Here is a 21,991-nt window from a genome sequence, read left to right on the forward strand (position 1 = left end):
TGAGATCCACCCAGGCACAATCAAGTATGGCTATGGTTTCCAGTGAGGAACATTGACCTTCTTACATGTTTCCCATGGGAGGATGAGCTCCTAGAAGCCCTAGATTTGTCTACTCTGTTTGGTTGAAATCTTTGGAGCATGGTCTATGAATGCTGCTGGGATATGAGATTCTATCTGATTTTGATATTTTGTAAAGGAAGAATTTTGCAGAGATAGGGGATTTGGGGTGGAAAATGCTGCAAATGTTATCAAGAGAGGTTTTTTGTATTGATTCATTACTACTTTTTCTCCCTTTCTTTTTTTTAAATCCTTGTTACAAAGGATGCCTTGGATTTTTATTAATGGGGAGATGTTAGGAAGGAGAAAACACTAACTACTAGGATGTCCAGAAATGGTCTCCAATAAGAGGCAGCAGCTGAATTGAACCTTGAAGGATATTGGGATTCTAAGAGGCAGAGGTCAAAAAGGAAGCTTATCTCAGGCATGGGGTATATCCTCTGCAGAGCTGAGCAAGGCTGTTAAAGTGGAGAACAGTGATGAGAACAATTTTGTTAGAGTGCAGGCTATAGAAAAGGGAGTAATGTGAAGAAAGTCTGGAAAGGCAAGAGGGAGCCAGAGTAGCTATGGCTTTAAGTCAAAGGTGGAAGAGTTTACATTTTATCCTTTGTTATTTTTGAGCTCTTTTGGTTGTGGCCAACTCTCTAGGACCCCATTTGAGGTTTTCTTGATAAAGATACTGAAACAGTTTTCCATTTCCTTCTCCAGTTCACTTTACAAATGAGGAAACTGAGGTATACAGAGTTAAATGACTTGCCTAGGGTCACATGCTAGTAAGTGTCTGAGGTCATATTTAAACTAAGATTTAAATGCAACTAAAAATCACCCTTTCTCTCCAATGATATCATATGTATGACTTCCTCTCCTAGATCTATGCCAATAGATGAACATTGACTATTAACAAAACCATACCAATAGGCACAAAATACCCATGTTATCTTTGATAATTTGTCAGCTATTCATCTGGCACTCATTCACCTGGGTTGCAGGTAAGAAGTCATCCCGCTTCAACTTGAATACCTTCAGAGACAGGGAACTCACTATATAACAAAACTCCTTGAATTCCATATATCAAATAAAGTGGGAAGCAGAAATAATTTCAATATCAATTGTAAATATTGTGAGTGGAATAAGGCAAGCAATGTGAGTGAATGAAAGATCAATAAGGAAGGTCCCAGAATTTCTCTGAGGGACATTTTTGGTCAAAATTAAAGTAAAGGAGAGAACATATCTCTAAAATAGGCTCACAAGAATACTGCACTCCTTAAATCCTTATCATCACCTCAGGAAGCAGCAATCAGTGAAGTTGAGGATCCTGGGGCTTACCCAGCAGTCTTTTCTCTCTCAGAGGTCAGAGACAAAGACTTCCAGCAGCCACCAACAGCTATAAGAGCCAAAGCCAAGCCTGATGCTGCCATCTCTCCTGAGGGGCCCTGAGCCCACATCTACATCACATAAAATGCCATCCTACAGTGACCAACAAAACTTCCACCTGCTTCTGTTCCAAGCAGCAAAGCCAAGACAAAAAAGTGGCTGAATGCAGTGGGACTTCTTGTAGCAGCAAATGACTGGAAACAAAGCAGATGTCTATCAACAGGGGAACGGTCAGGAAAGCACTGGTGTATAATTGCAATGAAACATTATGGAGTTGAAAGAAGGAAGGAATCATTTATTAAGCATCTACTATGGTGACAGGCACTGTGCTAAGGGCTTTCCAGTTATCTATTTTGACACAACACAACCCTGGGAGGTAGGTGCTATTATATTATATTTTACAGATGAGGAAACTGAGGCAGATTAATTCATTTACCCAGGGTCCCACAGATAGTAAGTATATGAGATCAAATTGGAAATCGGGTTATCCTGATACCAGACCCAGTGCTTTACCCATAGTACCACTTCACTGTTTCAAAATAAAGAAACAATAAATAAGATGAATATTAAAAAACAAGGAAGCTTTATAGGAATTAAAGTGAAATAAGTAGAGCTAGGAAAATCATATAAACAATGACTACAGCAATGTAAATAGGGGAAAAAACAAAATAATTAGCACTGAATATGGAGAAATTATAATGACCAAAACTTGGCCCCAAAGAAGAGATTTATGAAGATGTCTCTCCACCTTCCTTACAAAGGTAGTTGACTACAGGTGTGGGACATTGAAAACATTGTCAGACTTTTTTGATATTGGTTAATTTTTAAATTGTCTTTTTTTTCTCTTTTTAAAAAATACTTTGCTATTAGAGACGCCTGTTTGGAAAGGGGTAGGAGAAGGATAGATGGGGAAATGATTTTATTGACATAGTACAACTCTCAAAGTAAGTCAAAACTTGCAACTTAAAAGTCCTGGAGAGTTACCGAGGGTATTCTGAAGTTAAATACCTTGTACAGGGTTACAGACACAGTATGTAATAGGGAGGACTGGAATCCAACTCTTCCTCGGTTCCAAAGCTGGCTCTCTGTTATGCTCTGCTGCCTCTTGTTGGGAAGTAGAGGTGATATACAAAGAGAGAAATAATTTTTTTTTTGCATGCATAGAAGGCAATTGGAGTTAACTGACTTGCCCAGAGTCACATAGCTACAAAGCATTATGTCTAAAGCTGGATTTGAACTTAGGTTTCTGTCTCCAGAGCCAGTGCTCTATCCACTGCACCATCTAGCTGCCCCTAAGATTTTTTTTTAAAAAGAGAAATAGATGTAGTATTGGGGTTTCAGTCTTCAAGGAGCCAGACATTTCTGTCTTCCTCTCCTCTCCTCTCACGTTTCCCAACAAGCTGATGAAGGAAGTCTCAAGTCTTCATATGAAGCAAAATATGTAGCAAAGGAACCCAGTCTTTAGGTTTTCTACTGTGTCCATGTACAAGGTCTATGATATCTATAACATTGTTATAATATGGAATTATATATTCTCTGTGATATAACTACAAATCTATTGTTTATATCTATATTTTAATATATTACATAATACCTATATATTCCATATGTTTATATCTTATGTCTATAATAGATATAAAATATATGATATTGATATTATGGAATACAATTAATAATTATCATATAACATATAATAATGTTGTTATATATCTCTCTATGATACATCCTATGTAACCCTATATGATATATATTATATATTATCTATTACACTCCATCACATATCTGATTTTCCTGTTATATATGTATATATAAAAAACTACATACAATAAATCATGTTATATATTACACTTATATTTCATGTTATATATAATGTTATTATATATATTATATACTATAATATATAATACATAGGTTGCATATTATATATCATTTACATGCAATAATATATAATGTTACATATTGTATATCACACACAGTAATAAATATCATATATTATGTACATACAATAATTTATAATATTACATATTATATATCTGGCTATATATAATAACCTACATATCATGTATTATAGGATTATGGTTAACTGTAGACAATTATACACCACTATATTAATATTTATTTTTGTGTGTATGTGCACACATGCATATATGTATGTATATATATATATATATATATATATATATATATATATAATTTTTACAGTATGTAGGACAAAACCATGTACTTAATTTACTTGCCACGTACCGTGGGAGGGAAGGTATTTTCACATGCTGTTATGAATAGAAAATATTCCCTTGAGCCATCTTTTCTGGGGACAGTGAGAAGAAAACTGCCCATCTCTGCCTTGATCTTTTCCACTTCTCAGCTTCTGTTCTGAAAGAGAAGTTCTCACTCCTGAGATTTCCCTCCCGACCCAAACCTGACAAGCCCTGCCCTCAGAAAAGTCCCCCTCCTGCCTTGACATCACTCACCAACTCCATCTACTACACCCTTGACCTTGACAGCATTTCCCCTCTTGGTCACCATTTCTCCAAAATGTAGTGCCTTCACATCTGGTAAGGAAGAGGCTGACTCAGTCCATTACTAGGATGGCCTCCGCTGCCCCCTCACCAGTTTGCAATGTCCTCAAATAATGAACTGCAACACTGAACAGCTCAGCTTCCCTAAGAGTGAGTGAGGGCGGCAGCGAGGGAGACAGTGATGGATGAATCCTCCTTTTCTTCTGCCAGGTCTCGGCATGCCCCTGGGAGCCAAAGTTAGGGCCCACCAGTGGACAGATGAACAGATGCTGGCTTCTGGGCCCCACAATTTTGCCCGAGGCCTCTGACTTGTCTAGGCCTGACTTGAAATCTCTATGCCTTTTTCTCTTTTTGCAGAAAGAGACTTTGGAACAAAAGCCAGCTCTTTCTTTGCTGGATCTGAGTTTGAACAGCTGTTCAACCTGAAGCAAAAAAAAAAAAAAAAAAAAAAAACTATTTTCTAGTGCCTCATTTCACCAGAAAGGAAATCATCCCAGTCCCTGTCCCCCTCCTCCAGGGGAGGCTTTAACGTTGAATTCTTCAGCACCAGGAACTATTTAACTACAAGGTAACAGGAGTGGGGGGAAGAAAAGGAGAGTTTCAAATTGAATTTATGGATAATGAGTGTGATCACTGACATTTACAAAGGCTTTAAGATTTACAAAGCAGAGCAATCAATCTTATTGGTCTTCAACAGAACTCTATTATTAAACCCATTTTACAGAAAAGGAAACAATCATTTTAGAAAGGTTTACTTGCCTGTCCAGGCAACCCTTCAAGAAATAATTACCACACCGCTTCTTTATTAATTGTTCTCTTTAGGCAGAATGACAACTTCGTCCCTTCCCCTGGCTCTTCCTGACCTATTCCCTAAGCTCTACAAGTTTTCCAAAAGGACTCGGAAGGCTTTAGCTGCTACCAAAAGTCTTAGCTTCCGTGTGTGATTATAGACCACCAATGCAGGTGGGGGGTTGGAAGTGAAGCTCCCTCCAAATGATAACTAACATTTATATAGCATCTGCCATGTACCAGGTACTGGGCTCACACACTTCACAAATATTGCCTCATTTGATCTTCACTTCGTGGCAGTAGCTGCTGCTATTTTCCTCATTTGACAATTGAGGGAACTGAGGAAGACAAAGTAACTTAACCATTGTGTCCAGGGGCTAGTAAAAGGCTAAGGCTGCATTTGGTCTCAGGACTTCCCGACTCCAGACCCAGAAATCTGTGCATGACAAGACCTGTCTCTGAGCTGGGTAGAGGGGAAGGCAGTGCATTCTGGCTGGAGCCGGGGGAAATTGTTGTTTGTCCTTCATTATGGTTATGTTGAATGAGTACATCATTATTGATGCACAAATAGGGCATGTTCTACTGTGTTTCCTTAGGCATCTTGAGTGTTCAAAGGTTACTGTATCCTACTGAATATGAGCCAGTATCTTTTTCCCATGCCTTGTATTGTCTTGAATAGCATTGTTCCCACTGCATCTCATTGTCCCTTCCCAAGCAGATCTTCATATCTCCAAGCAGATCTTGAATCCAGGAAAACCCTAAACAGGGGACTGACGATTAATTTGGACAATGTTTCTTCTCTCTTTTGCTATTTAACAAGGAAAGGAAAATCAGTATCTTTAGATCTTCCAGGAGTCTTCTCTCTATTACTGGTTAGAATATTGCCATGCTAGAGGTAAAAGGAGGAAAAACCATTGATTATGACCAAAGAACCTGAAAGGAAAAAAAAAAAAAAAAAAGGTGGGGTGGGGAAGGTACAGTATAGGAGATCTGACAACTGCTTTCCTGCCACTTTAATTAAGTGGAGGTGAATCTAAAGTACAAACCATATTAGTTTTAGCGAGGATTGGAAGTTTAAGCACACAGAAAACAGAAAAAGCATTAAGCTTGGGGTCTTCAACTTGGATCCAAGAGACCTGAGTTAAAATTCCTGCTCTGTCACTTACTACCTATGTAATTCTGGGCAAGTCACCCCACCTGGATGGGTCTTAACTTCGTCTTTAAAGTGAGATGGTCAAACCAACCTCCCCACTGGCTACCCCCCCCCCCCCACAGCCTCCTCTCTAAACTGCCTTGCCACCTATTCTGGAAAGCATTCCCTGGAGGCACTTCTAACCTGGGCCTCATTCCATTGATGGGAGACTGGTCTTTCCCAGAACACTATTTCTCCTTGACAAGTGCCTTGACATTATTCAGCAAGTATTATTATTCTTTCCTGACTTCCTTCTCCAGTTATGAAATCATGAACCATGATTAAATCATCTCTGCCATTTTTCTTGGATGGAGTATATCAATCTTCTCCTCAATGACCTTACTCTCCCTCTCTATAAATTCTAAGACCAAAGACCTCCCACTTGGCCACCAGTCTCCCAAGTATTTTGTTTCTCCAGTTAGAATGTAAACTACTTGAAAGGAGAGACTATCTTTGCTTTTCTATAGGTATCCCTTAACATTTTGTACCGAGTAAACACAATAATTTTTTACATTAAATAAAAATTTAATTTAAAATTTTAAATAAACTTTTACATAATTCATTCGAAGGTCTCTTTAAACTCTAGAAATATGATCTTGTAATTTGTTCAGAACACAGCTGGATTATTAAGTCCAGCTCCAGAAACCACATTTTAGAAAAACCATTGACAAGCTAGCATGTCTAGATGAAGGTGAGTATGATGAAGGGAATTGAAGGTTATACCATATTAACATTGGTTGGAAGAATTGTAAAGAGTCTAACCTGAGAAGAAGAGTCTTAGGGAAGATATATAATTGTCTTCATATATTTTAAGGGCTTTCTTGTAAAAGACCTTTGCATTACCCCAAAGACTAGAACTAGGATCAAGGGGTAGAAGATGAAGAGAGACAGATCCCTGCTTGCTACATATATAAACACTCCTAGTAATTGAAGCTGTGCAAAAATCAAATGAGAAGTCCTCAGGAGATTTCTGATCATTGGAGATATTCAAGCAGAGGCTGAATGACCACTTGTCTCTTTTCTTACTGGTCTACCTGTTCCTTCTCAGTCTCCTTTGTCGAATCATTATGTTATTCTTTACAAACTGTGGCTATACCCTATGGCTCCATTATTAACCCTATAAACCGCTTATTTTTCTACACTATCTCACTTCCTAATCTCATAAACGCCTGTACTTTTCATTATCATCTCTATTCAAACGACTCTCATGCCTCCATATCCAACCCTAGATCTCTCCTGAGCTTTATTCCCACATTAACTGCCTATTGTATATTTCAAATTGTATTTTCTGGAGTCATCTGAAACAAAACAAATCCAAAATAGAACTCATTATTTTCCTCAAAAACTCCCCCCACCCCACTTCTGAACTTCAAGATCATTATTCAACACTACCATCCTTCCAGTCATGGCCACTCAAGCAGACTAAGAATAGCACTTATGTCCTTCTTTAGGCTTTCTCTAGACTAAATATCTTCAATTCCTTCACTCAGTTCTCTATGGCATGGTATTAAGGTCTGTCATCAACCTTGTAATTGTTCTCTGGACATGATTCTATTATCAATGGTTTTTTTCTTAAAATGGGGTACCCAAGATATCTATTTCTTTTGACTCAGGGATCCCACTAGTAATAAAGTACTACTGTAAGGAGGCTAATGATAGAAAGACTTTATATGCATCATTATATTCATAATCATAAGCAGGATTTTTTTGTGGTAGCAAAGAATTAGAAATTCTTTGGGAGTACCAACAAAGTGAGTACATGAATATAATTGATTACTACTAAAAATTTAAATATTAAGAATACTGATAAAAATAATACCAGTTTTAAAACTTTGGTGTCATCCCCAACTCCTCATTCTTACTCACTCCACATATTCAAACAATTGACAAATATTTATCGCTTTGACAACTGTGTAGAAAATAGATTAGAGAAAGAAAAGATGTGAGAGAGAAAAGAAATTTAGAAAACAATTGAAATAGTCTAGGTAAGAGGTGATAAGGACCTGAACTAAGGTTGTAACCACAAAATAGAGAAAAGGGAACATATTCAAGGGGTGTTGTACAAATAGAAATGACAAAATTTAACAACTTATTGGACATATCAGATGAATGAGAGTGAGAAATTGAGGATGACACCAATGTTATGAGAACTTGGTAAATGGAAGACTAGTGGTGTTCTCAACAGTAATTGAGAATTTCAAAAAAGAGATGAGTTTGGGGCAAGAGGAGAGTGAATTCTTTTGGACATGAAGACCTTGAACTCACTCCAAGACATCCAATTTGAGATGTTTAATAAATGAACAGAGATCAGAAGAGGGACACATTGACCTGGGAATTATCTCCATAGAAATGCTAATTGAGCACAGGGAAACTGTTGGAGTTTTTTTTTAGGAGGGTGGATGGGTGGATGTGGGTGTGGATGGGTTTTTGATAGAGACAGAGAAACACATAGAGAAAGAATGTATTTAAAAAGAGAAAAGTGCCAATAACAAATTATTAGGGAACATCCACCTTATTTTCAACATTGGACGCTGAGTCCACAAAGGAGAAAAAAAAGGAGCCTTTGAACAAATAAGAATAGATATGGGAGGAGGCATTGTTCAAAAACCAAACAGATTTGGAAGAATGAGCCTATCTAGGAGAAGAAGATGGTCAACAGTGTTAAATGCCATAAGTGGGTCAAAAAGAATGAAGGTTGAGAAAAGATAATTAGATGTAGCAGTTATGACAGCATTGGTAATTTTGGAGAGGTCAATTTCTGTTGATTGGTAAAGTGGCAAGAGAGATTTAAGTTTAGAAAAGAGTGAGAAGAAAGGAAGTTAAAATAGCAAGAGTAGATGACTTTTTAAAAAAATTTGAAAAAAAAAAAGGCAGAGAGTTGGAGCTTGATAGCTGGGAGGATAGAATCTAGTGAGAGTTTCTTGCGGATGTGAGGGGGGAATAAAGCAAGAAAAAACAAAGAAAGAAAGCATAAGGCTACAACCTTAGTTCAGATGCTTGTCACCTCTTACCTAGAGTATTTCAATTGCCTTTTTTTTATTTTTTTTAATAACTTTTTATTGACAGAACCCATGCCAGGGTAATTTTTTTACAACATTATTTCTTGCACTCACTTCTGTTCCGATTTTTCCCTCCCACCCTCCACCCCCTCCCCTAGATGGCAAGCAGTCCTATACATGTTGAATATGTCGTAGTATATCCTAGATACAATGTATGTGTGCAGAACCAAACAGTTTTCTTGTTGCACAGGGAGAATTGGATTCAGAAGGTAAAAATAACCCGGGAAGAAAAACAAGAATGCAAACAGTTTACATTCACTTCCCAGTGGTTTTTTTTTTCCTTTGGGTGTAGCTGCTTCTGTCCATCATTGATCAATTGAAGCTGAATTAGGTCTCTTTGTCAAAGAAATCCACTTCCATCAGATTGCATCTTCATACAGTATCGTTGTTGAGGTATATAATGATCTCCTGGTTCTGCTCATTTCACTTAGCATCAGTTCATGTAAGTCTCTCCAAGCTTCTCTGTATTCATCCTGCTTGTCATTTCTTACAGAACAATAATATTCCATAACATTCATATACCACAATTTACCCAATCATTCTCCAATTGATGGGCATCCATTCGTTTTCCAGTTTCTAGCCACTACAAACAGGGCTGCCACAAACATTTTGGCACATACAGGTCCCTTTCCCTTCTTTAGTATCTCCTTGGGGTATAAGCCCAGTAGAAACACTGCTGGATCAAAAGGTATGCACAGTTTGATAACTTTTTGGGCATAATTCCAGATTGCGCTCCAGAATGGTTGGATCCATTCACAAGTCCACCAACAATGCATCAGGGTCCCTGTTTTCCCACATCCCCTCTAACAATCATCATTATTTTTTCCTGTCATCTTAGCCAATCTGACAGGTGTGTAGTGGTATCTCAGAGTTGTCTTAATTTGCATTTCTCTGATTAATAATGATTTGGAACACTCTTTCATATGAGTGATAATAGTTTCAATTTCATCATCTGAAAATTGTCTGTTCATATCCTTTGACCATTTGTCAATTGGAGAATGGCTTGGTTTCTTATAAATTTGAGTCAGTTCTCTATATATTTTGGAAATGAGGTCTTTATCAGAACGTTTAACTGTGAAGATGTTTTCCTAGTTTGTTGCTTCCCTTCTAATCTTGTTTGCATTAGTTTTGTTTGTACAGAAGCTTTTTAATTTGATGTAATCAAAATTTTCTATTTTGTGATCAATAATGATCTCTAGTTCGTCTTTGGTCACAAATTTCTTCCTCCTCCACAAGTCTGAGAGATAAACTATCCTATGTTCCTCCAATTTGTTTATAATCTCGTTCTTTATATCTAAATCATGGACCTATTTTGATCTTATCTTGGTATACAGTGTTAAGTGTGGGTCCATGCCTAATTTCTGCCTTACTAATTTCCAGTTATCCCGGCAGTTTTTGTCAACTAATGAATTCTTATCCCAAAAGTGAGGATCTTTGGGTTTGTCAAACACTAAATTGCTATAGTTGACTATTCTGTCTTGTGAACCTAACCTGTTCCACTGATCAACTAATCTATTTCTTAGCCAATACCAAATGGTTTTGGTGACTGCTGCTTTATAATATAGTTTTATATCAGGTACAGCTAGGCCACCTTCATTTGTTCAATTGCCTTTTAAATAGCTTTCCTCTCTCAAATCTTTTTTTTCTCTAATCCATTTTCTACACAGTTGCCAAAGTGATAAATATTTGCCAAATGTTTGGAAATATGAGATAAGTGAGAATGGAGAGTTGGGGGTGACACCAAAGTTTTAAAACTCGTATTATTTTTGTTATACACATACATACATTATCTATATTTATCTATATGTAGGTATACATGTACATATATATATAGAAAAAGCCAAAAGTTTAGAACAGGATCCAGACAAAGCAGATCAATTTTGTTGTGATGCTAAATTTAATATTCATTTAAAAACTATTTGAATTGAAGTCCATAGTTTCATATACTATCCCATTTGTTATTCTTTTTTGGATAGTAAATATGTGTATTTGTTAATTTCTAAGTCCATAATTAAAATAAAATAAAGAATAAAATACATTTAGAGAACCATGGAGAGAAGGATCCAAATGACTAAAGAAAAAGCATTTGTAATAGTTGTTTAGCAGTTTTCACTTCTGTCTGACTCTTTGTGATCCCAATTGGGGTTTTTTTGACAGATATATTGGATCATTTTGCATTTTCTTCTCTAGTTCATTTTATAAATGAGGAACTAAGGCAATCAGGGTTAAGTGACTTGGTCAGGGTCACATAGCTAATAAGTATAAATAAATTTCTAAGTGTAATGATTTTTCCTCCAAAGTCATATTTACTTACACTCTATTCCAATTGCTTACTTTTATGTAGCCTATCCATTTCTAAATTCTCAAGCTGGTAATAAAAATATTTTTTTGAAAATTTTACTATTCGTCCTTTACTACAAGGAAGTAAGATGAGAAATAGCTCCAAACCCTGTAGGCTGACCACTCATCAGAATGAATTAGGAGAGGTGTCATGAGGATGGAGATGAAGCACTCAGAGGTTCCCAGCAAGGGACCTGAAGGAGAGCAGAACAGTTGAGGAGTTAATCTAGTTCTTTTCCCCATCACCAACTGGCCTTTAAGTCAGTGTGGAAGACCTGGTGTGAGGGTCCAGGCTGGTAAAGAATCCAGAGAGATACACAGCTCCCTCCAAGGCCTTCCCTGGGCCATGCCTCATTATCTCTGGCAGGCTGCTGCACTGCAGAGATATGAAAACCTCAAATGATTTTTTAAAAAGGAAAGAGGAGGAGGGGAGAAAAAAATAGCACCGCACAATTAGGGAGCCGCTGAACTTCTGTACAAACTAATGAATAAACCAGCCCTTGACAACTTCCCCCAACTGCTGCCGACAGGATAATTGTGCCTAATTTCTTAATTTTAATGCTGTTGTTGCATTTGGCTTCTGCTAATGAGATGTAAATATGTGTTGCGGGTTTGTGGGTTTGTTTAATTGCAGGGTAGCTAAACTGCGATTGGCCAGAAGGTTAGTCTTTATTTATTTTTATATTGTCATGCCCCCTATTCCTGGAGGGAAATAAGGTCTTATCTCTTTCTCTCTCTTGGGACAGAGGAGATGTGATATCTCCTATGGGTTGACAGTCATGGGGTTTGTGGTGGTTGAGTTGAGCAAGAGCCAACTGGCACCTCCCCTAGCATCAGCTTAACATTCCTGCCATGTCCCTCATTTGCCAAATTGATTTGAATAATTTCTACTCCATCAACATGGAGGAGGGAGTCCAGGGTGTTTGATTGAGATGAGAAAAGTGAAGTCAGACTGAAGACTGCTACAGGGATTGGGTTTCAAGGCAGCTGAACTTATATATGTACATTTGGGCTTCTTTTTAGAATGTAAGCACCTGGAGATCAGGGATGGCTTCAGGCTGTCTTTGTAAACTTCCTAGCACTTAACTAGGCGCTTAGTGCATAGTAGACAATTAATAAATGCTTATTAATTACAGACAGTGTGTAAGCTTTACTTTCTTGGCACTTTGCAGGATGGTTTTACCCTGGATGTCTGTCTCATCTTGGATCTCTGAAGAGACAGGAAGAGAATGAACACAGGATAGCGGAAAGAGTATTGGATTGGAGGTCAGGAGATGGGATTCTCCTTGACTTATCATGTGCTCTTGGACATTCATTCCCCTTTTCTGTATTATAAAATTGTAGAAATTGAACCAGGTAATCTCTAAGGCTTCTTCTGGTTTTCTTCAAATCAATTTCAACTCAGCAATTCATGTTTAATATGGGACAGAGGCATGTATACAAATTTTTGAGATATAGGAAGAAGGGTACATGTACATGAGAAAGGCTCAGGCAAATTGCAATGAGCAGTTAGAGGGAAAGATTACTTTCAGCTCAGAGATGTGGTTATCAGGGGGTGGAGATGACATGTTGGTAAGTTCTTAAATGAAGGGAATCAAAAGGCTATAAGGGGATTGGGCTGGAGAGTCCTAAGTCTAGAACTTAGAAAGAACCTCAGGGACCCTCTGTGTCAATAAGTCTTATTTTGCAGAAAAGGAAACTGAAGTTGGACAGTAATCATCAGAAATGGGTTTTGAACCAGAGCTGGTGGTTCCAGGGCCACTGTTCTTTTCTCTTTGCCAAACTGTCCACTTTAGGCATATATTGTATGGAAGTTCAGAGATAGTAGAATGTAGAATGAGAGCAGTCCAGTTTGCTTAGAACACAGATTATTTGAAGTTGGGGCAGAATGCTTTTTGCATGAAATAGAAGAGACATTGTGGTGTGGGGAAAAGAATTCTGGACCGGGGACAAAGGACCTGTATTTCTAAACCAGCTCAGCCATTAACTCAACTTTAACTCTCACAGGCCTCAGTTTGCTCATTAAATGAGAGGACTGGACTCCATGACTTCAAAGGTCCTTTACATATCTATAATGCTTTGACAGGTTTAGGAGTTTATCTTTTATTCATCAGTCATTGGGGCAGGCACTGGGAAGTTCCTGAATGGAGTAGCAGTACATATAGGAACAGAATATTAAGAAGATTTCTTGAATAGCAATATGAAGAATAAATTGGAGAAGGAAATAGAATGGAAGTGGGAAGTCCAATTAGGAGGCTATTTACAACTGGTTAATCACAAGGTAAAGAGAGTTTTAAATTAGAGTTGTAACAATAGTAGTAGAATGTGAGCTGATGTTGACAAGACAAAAATCGTCATGACAGCAACTGATTTATCTCAGGAGTGAAAAAAAAGAATCAAAGATGATTATGAAGTTATAATGTTAGAGGTGCACCAATAGACATGGAGAACTATGATTTAAGCATTATTTTGACTTTGAATATTTTAATATTTATTTTCATAGATATTTATATTTGCTTTGAGTAAGTAGGGGGTATACATAAGGACACAGTGGATAGAGTGTCAGGCCTGGAGTAAGGAAGGAGTAAGTAAGCTTCAGACACTTACTAATTGTGCCTCAGTTTCCTCATCTGTAAAATGAGTTGAAGAAGGAAATGGCAAAACATTCAAGTATCTTTGCCAAGAAAACCCTAAATGGGGTCACAAACTGAACAACAACCAGAAAAAAAGTAAGCAGATGAGAGGGTTAGCTAGAGTGGAAGAAATTGATTCATTTGGGGCAAAGAGGGAAAGGAGGAAATACTCCCTAGCACATTGAGGTTACTCAATTGTAAAGCACTCCTTGAGAGGGTATTATCGGTTTCCTCTATATATGTCTGCTCTGGAGAAAATGTCCAATCACCCTAATTGCAGCTTTCAGTGAAGGCTGTTTTGCAAGTAAGATAAAGAGCTCTGTGTGATACATATTAGGTTTCAAGTGTCAACAGTATATCCATGTAAAGATATCTAACAGGTGATTTTAAATACAAGACTAAAATTCTAGGAGGAGAATGGAAGTAGAGATGGAGTTTGGAAGTCATTTAAAGAGGCATGATAATTGAAGCCATGGGATAACTGAAGTGAATGTTTCAACAGTGAAGAATGTATATGTAGGGAAAAAAAGACAACAGATCATACTTCAAGGGATAAGAGGTAGAAGAGGATTCAGCACTGATAACAAAGAAAGAGGTTAGGACCACTGGAAAACTATGAGAGGATAGTGTTTCATAACCAAGGGAGAGAAAATTATCCAGAAGGAGGGGATTAGCAAAAAAGTAAAATGCTGAAGAGAGATGAAAGAGTAAGTCAGTGATTATGGTGATGAGAATATGGAGGCAACATGAATTATAGGAGCTTAATAATAAATGGAGAGAACTAGTAATTCTAGGTGTGACAAAGTCAAGTAAACATAATTTTAATATAAATGGGAGGGAGACTTGAACATGTTAACAAGTCAAGAGACAAGGAGGAGAGAAGAATACAGAGAAATACAGAGACAGGCATTAATTATATGTGAGAGAGAAGAAGAATTGTTTGATCAAGGTCCCAGGAGAGAAGGGAATGTGACCAAAGGTGAAGGGATTATGCTTAAAGCCTTCCTCCTTGTTCTTTCTTGCTCTCTTCTTCCTTCTTCCTCTTTGTAAGGATGGAGATGAAATCAAACCATGTGTACTCTTTGACCAAGCAATACCACTACTAATTCTATATCCCAAAGAGATAATTTTTAAAAGGGGAAAGGGCCTTATAAGGAATTCTAGTGAGTCTTGGCCATGTCTTTTGTGTAACTTTTTGTGGAGAATATGAGAATGTGTTTGCAGTTATTTGATGGAATGCCAGCAAGCATAGGAAAGGAAGGACACCCTCCTTGTGCATTGATTAATGATTCCTTTATCACTGACCTATGTTTGTCAGTTCTCTGAGTAAACGCAGTCATCCTAAAGGAATGAACAAATAATCTCCCTGGTGGGTCTCTTGAAATGACGCACCCTGCACCTGGAAGGCTGCTTTGCCTCAAGAGTAATATATCAAATGAGAATACCTAGTGGAGTACCTTCTTTGTCCTCAGCCTATAAAAATCCCTTAGGGAAAGGGACTTGGAGAATCTCACCCAGGAAGGATTGTACATCTCGCCTGGGACCTTTTCCCACTCTGAGACTTTGAATGGCTGTGACCAGGGATTCTCTCAGCCAAGAAATTCAGGAGTTGGTGCTTCCTTGAGGTGGTGATGATATATGTTGTATGTTGTTTGTTTGTTATATTCTTTATTGTTATTGTGATCACTGTGTTTGTTAAATGTGTATTACTTATATACTAAAAGTTTCCTCTTCCCTTATGTCTTATTTGAAGCAAGGGCTCTAAGTAGTAATAGATCTGTACCCATCCTTTTAAAGTCTGTGCCTGTTGAATGAATTCTGAACCTAGATTAATCTTACAGACCTACGTGCACAAAAATATTTATAGAAGCTCTTTTTTGTGGTGACAAAAAAATTTGAAAATTAAGGGACGCCCATCAATTGAGGACTGGCTGAACAAGTTGTAGTGTATGAATACAATGGAATATTAGTTTGCTATAAGAAATAATGAGCAGGTGAATTTGAGAAAAACCTGGAAAGACTTATATGAACTGATACAAAGCAAAATGAGCAAAACCAGAAGAACATTGTACACAGTTACAGAAACATTGTGTGATGATCAACTATGAATGCCTTAGCTCCTCTCAGTAATACAATTCAAGACAATTTCAAAGGATTCATGATAGAAAATGCTGTCCACATCCAGGGAAAAAACTGATGGAGTCTGAATGCAGATCAAAGCATAATCTTCTTCACTTTATTTTTGTGTGGCTTTTCTCCTCTTTTGATCTGTTTCTTCTTTTCACAACATGACTAATATGGAAATATGTTTTATCGTTGCAAATATATAACCTATATCAAATTGCTTGCAATTTTAATGAGGGGTGGAACAGTGGATAAAGTGCTGATCCTTCAATCAGGAGGACCTGAGTTCAAATCTAGCCTCAGAAATTTCACACTTGATGGGCAACTTACTTAACCCTAATTGTCTTGCAAAAAAATAATAATAATAATAAGAGAGATAGGAAAGAGAAAAATTTAGAACTACATTTTTTAATGAATGTAAATTATTTTTACATAAAATTTGAAAAAATATCATTTTAAAAATAAGATGGAAATGAAGACAACAGGTAAAAATATTAAGAAGGTATGGATTCCAACACTGGAGTGGAGCTTCCGGAATGAAGAGGTATCTGAAGCAGGGTAGAGAAAGTATAGGGTACATCCTAGAGAGAAAATGTTATTCAGCTTTTCTTTGAAAGAGAGCCAGGACAAATGAATCCCCTAAGTCCCGGGGCAGTGAATTCTATTCTAAGATAGTTCTAATTGTTAAAAAAAATTTTTTTTCTTTTCATGAGTCAAAATCTTCCTTTCTACAACATTGACCCATTGTTCTTCATTATGTTCACTGATTAGTCTAATCTCTCTTCTACATGGCATCCTTTCAAGCACCTGAAAACAAAATTCATGTCCTCTCCTAAGCTTTCTCCTGGCTCAATATCCCCATTTCCTTCAACTAATAACATGTCCAGTTGTACATACCCTTTGACCCGAGATCCTACTGGCACCCAGTAAAAAGAGAAAGAAAGACATCATTTGCCCTAGAATACTCAGAGATATACTGTCAGCAGTAGCAAAGGAATAGAAAAATGTTTATAGGTATTCATCCATTACGGAAAGGCTAAACAAATTGTGGTACCTAACTGTAATGGAATATGACTACACTGTAAGAAGTGATGAATATGAAAATTCAGAGAAGCATGGGAAGACATATGAACTAATTCAGAATGAAATAAGCAGAACCAGGGAAACATTATGCTTGATGACTACAACAATGTAAAGGAAAAGAACCATAAAATAAAACTGAATGTAGTGAAATTATGATAACCAAGGCTGGCCTCAGAGAAAAGTGAAAAAGTATACCTCCCTTTGTTATATGCAGATGGGAAAAAAGGGAGGGAGACTCTGAGTATAGAATATTGATTGTATTGTCAAACACAGTCACTGTGTTGCTTATTTGCTGAATGAAGATATGCATTCAGAAACAAATGTGATATATCAAAAGGCATAAATAAAATCCTTTTAAAAAAACCATACAGTACCTAGGATTGAAAACAATACCCCCAGTGTGGTCTGATGAAACAGGGTACAGAGATATTTATTTTGGTCATCAATCCTGTATTAATCTCACTCTTTTTTGGTTGTCATAATAAACTGTTGACTCATATTGTTTGCTGTCAGGTAAAGTACCTAAATCCTTTTCACATGAATTCAAAATAAATTAGCTAATGAGGCATCCAGCTGGTACAATGGATAGAACATTGAGTCTGGCATGAGGAAGACGAGTTCAGTTCTGGGCTTGGACATTTACTAGCTGTGTGGCCCTAGGTAAGCCACTTCTTTGCCTCAGTTTCTTCAGTTGTAAAATTGAAATAATAATGGCACCTACCTTTGAAGATTGCTGTGAGGTTCAAATGAGATAATATTTATAAATCTCTTAGCATAGCCCTTAGCAAAAAGTAGGTATTATATAAATGTTTATTCCCTTCTTGATGAAATTGTTTTTTATTTGTGGAAATTTTATTAGGAAATATCAGGGCATACCTTTTGATTACTTTTGAAATCTGTGTTAGAGAATGAATAAGGTCATAATTCAAATAGCCAACTGAGGGTCAGGGTCTTGGTGTATTTATTCTCAGAGGTGTTATTTTCACCTATCTCAACATGCTAATATCTTGCATCAGCAAACACCCTAACATCTGCATTGCAATTGCTGCAGGGGATGCCAGCAAAAATCTCTGTTATATGTAGGGTATAGTGCAAAACTTAGATGTACATATTTAGCGCAAACAGAGGAAGAGGGAGAGGTTTAGATGATAGCTGAGTGGGAAGAGAGAAAGGTTAATTAAAGGGGGATATGATCCTAGAATGACTATCAAGGAATTATCTAAATGGTTCAAGAAACCTTTGGGAAAGAAGGTACTGAGGCTAGAATAGAATTAATAATTGGGAGAATAGGGAGAAAAGGAGGAACCAAAGGTGATGATAAAAGTGGAGAATGGGGATGAAAAGTGTAATGAAGTAGAAAAGAGAGAAGGATAAGAACATATTTTCAGAGCATGAGATTTCATACTTTAAGTCTCTGGATGTGGAGTAGCCTTAAATAATGGTAATAGCTAAAATGTGATCACCCTTACATCTGGTTTAAGTAGAGTAGAGATGGTAGCAATAGGACTTCAAGGAACTATGATGATAGAGTGTTAGATTAAGTATCAACATGGATATTGAAGTCTTTAAAAATCTTGGTAGGGGAAAAAGGTAGCCAAAAATGGGAGAAAGAACCAAGGACCAAGAAGCTTAAGACCTGCTTTTGTATTCTGATTCTAACTTTGGGAAATTGCTAAATTTCTCAAAACTTCAGTTTCTAAAAACTACTGAAGCATTTTATTCTGCCAGTAAAGACATAAGACTTGATGATTTGGAAGATCCTTTTTGTTTCTGAGGCTAGTGATGCTAGGTAGAATGTAAAACAGAATGGGATCCAGGTAGTAAAATCATTGTGAAAGGCAGAGAAGTGCAAGATGTTCATTGATGATAGAGACAAGCCTCAGGACAATTTAATGCTATAGGTTGTCATGAACTTTTCAAAGAAGTTGTTGAAAGATAGTCTGAAAATGACAGTGTATGAAACAATAAATATGAAAAATTCTGAGAAATATAGGAAGATGTATGAACTGATGCAAAATTAAGTAAGAAGAACCACAAAAAAATGATATGCCCAATGAACAGTAATTTAAGAAGGGAAAAAAACAAACAAAAAAAAAGAAAAACTGAATACTTCATTAATTATAATCGTGAAGTTTGCCCCTGAAGAAAAGACAAGAAAAATGCAATTTCCCCCCTTGGATAAGTGTGTGTAATATCAAATAAACCAGAGCATTGGTTCATTTGACTAAACTTCTTTTTCTCCATCTTTTTTAATTTCTTGTTACAAGAGATGGTTTGCTAGGTTAAATAGAAGTGTTATAAAATCAAAATGACCATTCTTTTAAGTTGAAGGGTAAATAATTTCACAATGTCTTATGTTAGGCTCTGAGGAGAATATAAAAGTAAATAAAATAGTTTCTGCCCTCCTGAAACTTACCATTTAGTAAAGGAGATAAAGTATATACTCCAACAACTATAAGACAATGCATACTGTAGTGAGTGTTAAAATAGTAATAACCTTTTACGTGGCACCTTAAAGCTTATAAAGTACTTTCCTCTCCCAACAACCCTATGAAGCAAATAGTGTAAAAATGTCTGCAGTTTACAAATGAGAGAACAGGCACAGTCAAAGGCACAAAGTGTTATGAAGTTTAGAAATTTGTTTCTTATTTGGGAGATCAAGGAAGGCTTCCTGGAAGAAATGGTGTTTTAGTGGTGACAGAAGGACAAGTAGTAATTAAATAGGTAGATCCAGGTTCTTAAAGGAGGTTACTGAAGGCAAAAATACCAGTATAAACAAAAGCATCTTTATGATCATCAGAATGGTGATGAAGAGAAACATGAAAATGAGGGAGCATAGGGCAGCACTACTTCTCAGTGGCCACTTTGAGGAATATTTTACAAATAAAACTGCAATCCCCTATGTGATATCAGGGGGTCAGGCTAAAAAAAATCAGCAGAGCTAAAAAAATGATCATCCAACTGGAGAAAAATGTTCTCTTCATGAGTTGGCTGAGGTTTCTCTCTTTGGGCATCTTGCCTAGCCTAGGTTTGGGAGTAAAAGGTGTGTGGAAAGGGAATATTCATAGACAGGGGACATTAAGATTAATTTCTCTTTTTTCTCTCCATGTTATTTTCACAAAACAGATCATTCCCTAGGTAGTTGTCATATCCCAGGGCCAGGGGCACCTCTCCTCCCCTCTCCTGTCACTAACAGCCCATAATGCAGTCCAGCCAGATAAAAAGAAGTGACAGAAGGGAAATCATTTAGTCCTTAACTGACACGTTATCCAGTTAGAAGCCATTTACCTTCAGCTGCTCTTGGTCCCACTGTTCATTTGATTTGTGATGTGACATCTTCCTGAGCAGGATTAACAGGGACCTCCATCCCTGAGCCCTCTTGCTAAGAAGAACTAACCCACCCAGGGTGACATAAAAAGAAGCTCATTCCCATCTGAAAGAGAAAGTTCATTGAATAACCCTTCCTACATCTTCTATTCCCTGCAGTGGTATGGCTCTTGCTGAGGCCAAAAGGACAACTTCAGGAAGTCACATGGAAATGACAGCCATAACACCAATACCTTAAAAAGAAAGATGCTATCTCATCATATTGAAAGTGTAGTACAGGAAGGAAGGAAGGAAGGAAGAAAGGAAGAGAGGGAGGGAGGAAGGGAGGGAGGAAGGAAGAAGGAAGGGAGGGAGAGAGGAAAGGAGGGAGGGAAGAAAGGAGGGAGGGAAGAAAGAAGGGAGAGAAAGAGAGAGGAAAGGAAGGAGGGAAGGAGGGAGGAAGGAGGAAGGAAGGAGAGAGGAAAGGAAAAGGGAAGGAGGGAGGGGGAAAGAAGAGAGGGAGGGAGGAAAGGAGGGAAGGAGGGAGGGGGAAGGAAGGAAGGGAGGGAGGAAGGGAAGGAGAAAGGAAGGGAGGGAAGGAAAGAGGAGGAAGGAAGGAAGGGAGGGAGGAAGGAAGGAGAAAGGAAGGGAGGAAGGGAAAGAGGAGGAAGGAAGGGGAGAGAGAGAGAAAGAAGGAAGGGAGGGGGGGGAAGGAAGGAAGGGAGGGAGGAAGGAAAGGAGAAAGGAAGGGAGGGAAGGAGGAAGGGGAAAGGAAGAAAGGGAGGGAGAGGGAAAGAAGGAAGGGAGGGGGGGAAGGGTTGGAAAGAAGGGAGCGAGGGAAGGAGGGAGGAAAAGAGAGAGGGAGGAAGAGGGAGGGAGGGAAGGAAAGATGAATAGAAAGAAGGTAAGAAAGAACATGCACTAATTAAAGTTACTACTAGAAGCAATTACAATAGCAATAGTAATAGCAGTAGCAGAAGTAGTAGTAGTAGCAGTGATCGTAGTAAAAGTAGCATAGTAGTGATGGTGATGGGGATCAACCCTGGTAAGCAAAACAAGTATTATTACACTGATTTTACAGATGAGAAAGTTGAAACAGTGCCGTGAAGTGACTTATTGTGTCTTTGCTTATCCAAGATCACAGAGTAAGGAGCATATTCAGGACATGAACCCACATCTTCTGACTCCAAATCTCATGTTGTTTCCATTACATTAAGCAGTTGTGCTTTTAAAAACCATCACTGGTTCTATTTAACACTTCAGAAAATAATTTTACACACACTATGTATGTTTAAGATACTGTGTCACATGCGAAAAAGAGTACAATATTTGCCCTTGAATTTATATGTAAGATTGTATGAGGAACACACACACAAACAGGAATGATACAAGGCAGAATGTGATGGGTAGAAAGGATGACTCCATAGCACTATGGGCTATTAGAAGCTAGTACAGGTTAGATTAGCCTAGATTAACATTTCCAATCCTGAGATTCAGTGATCCTGTGGGGGAGGA

The sequence above is a fragment of the Sarcophilus harrisii genome, chromosome 3 (genome assembly GCF_902635505.1).
Source record: "Sarcophilus harrisii chromosome 3, mSarHar1.11, whole genome shotgun sequence".
NCBI classification, from domain to species: domain Eukaryota; kingdom Metazoa; phylum Chordata; class Mammalia; order Dasyuromorphia; family Dasyuridae; genus Sarcophilus; species Sarcophilus harrisii.